This window comes from Arachis duranensis, chromosome 9, assembly GCF_000817695.3.
Source record: "Arachis duranensis cultivar V14167 chromosome 9, aradu.V14167.gnm2.J7QH, whole genome shotgun sequence".
Taxonomy (NCBI): Eukaryota; Viridiplantae; Streptophyta; class Magnoliopsida; order Fabales; family Fabaceae; genus Arachis; species Arachis duranensis.
Window position 1 is genome coordinate 86493149 of NC_029780.3, and position 1902 is coordinate 86495050.

Here is a 1902-nt window from a genome sequence, read left to right on the forward strand (position 1 = left end):
TGTGTTTGCTAGTAATTCCAGGATTGAAATAGGCTAGGCATGGATCAAAGGAAGCAAGGAAGAAAGCATGCAAATGGAGAGAAGCACAAAAGACAAAAGAATTGATCTCGGCCAAGCACGCGCACGCGCACAAGGCGCTCGCGCACACATTGCAGAATCGGCCAAGGACGCGCACGCGTACCGTGCGTGCATGCGTCGATGGCCGCACATGACTTCATTAAAGCAACACGTGCCTGGCGATTTGAGAGGGTTTCTGAACCCATTTTTGGCGCCAATTGCTGATAGGAAGGAATAAAAGGATCAAGGATTGAGGGGAAGGATGATTGAATCTAGAGAATAATTAGGATTAGTTTAGAGTTGGTTTTAGAGAGAGAAGCTCTCACTTCTCTCTAGAATTAGGATTAAGTTTAGGTTAATCTCTCTTCTTAGATCTAGGTTTAATTCATGCTTTGATTCACTTTCCCTTTGCCAATTCTTAATCTTCTTCTCTTCCTCTCTCTAGTTATGTGCTTTAATAATTGTAATTCTTCATTTTGTTTTGGATAGATTGTTGTTCTTTTATTTCCTCTTTCAATAATGGAATTTGAGGTAATTCATGATAATTGTGATTTCCTTGATTGTTGTTGTTAATTCTTTGCAATAATTGTTGTTAGATTCTATTTTTGTTCTCAAATTACTATGCTTTTCTTTTATGCCTTCCAAGTGTTTGATGAAATGCTTGGTTGGATTTTAGTGTAGGTTTTGTTCCTCTTGGCCTAAGTAGAGTAATTAGTGACTCTTGAGTTATCTAATTCCTTTGTTGATTGATAATTAGAAGTTGCTAATTGATTTGAATACCTCTAAAGCTAGTCTTTCATTTAGGAGTTGATTAGGACTTGAGGAATCAAATTGATTCATCCACTTGACTTTCCTTTATTTAGTAAGGGTTAACTAAGTGGTAGCAATGAATAATTCTCATCACAAATGAGAAGGATAACTAGGATAGGACTTCTAATTTTCATACCTTGCCAAGAGCCTTTTATAGTTGTTAGTTTATTATCATTGCCATTTACTTTCATGCCTCTTATAAAAACCCCAAAACAACTCAAACCAATAACAAAACACTTTATTGTAATTCCTAGGGAGAACGACCTGAGGTCCAATACTTCGGTTTATAAATTTTAGGGGTTTGTACTAGTGACAAACAAATTTTTGTATGAAAAGATTATTGTTTGGTTTAGAAAATATACTTTACAACGAGATTTCATTAGTGAAATTCTAAACCGTCAAAAATCCAATCATCAGCGGGGGAAGATAGTGTGGTGGATAATATGGTGGTGGAGGTAGATACTGTGGTAGAGGTGGTTGTCGTGGCGGGGGTGGTTGTTGCTGTGACAGAAGTTATTTGTGTGCATCAAACCGATCAACCAAAACTTTGTCGCATACAGTCAAATGACCACCAAACTCTCCTCTATACCAATTAGTGTACTCAACCATATGTGAATAAGGATCCCATGAAAACCATCAATAGTATACTGGTGTCAGTTTAGCTTCCACCTACTGAACCATTTGCTGTGGAATTTTCTCCAGTTTGTGTCGGTGGAGGTGGATACTGTGGTAGAGGTGATTATCATGGCAGGGGTGGTTGTTGTTGTGGCATGGATCATTATTGTGCATCAAACCAATCAACCAAAAATTTGTCGCATACATTCAAATGATCATCAAACTCTCCTCTATAAAAATTAGTGTACTCAATCGTATGTGAATAAGGATCCACGTGAAAAATATCAATAGTATACTGGTGTCAGTTTAGTTCCCACATAATGAACCATTCGCTGTGGAATTTTCTCCAGTTCGTGTTCTATTCGCCGTACAACCTGACGTTGTGATGCTCCTCCAAATTCTTTCCTGGACCTAGTAGAG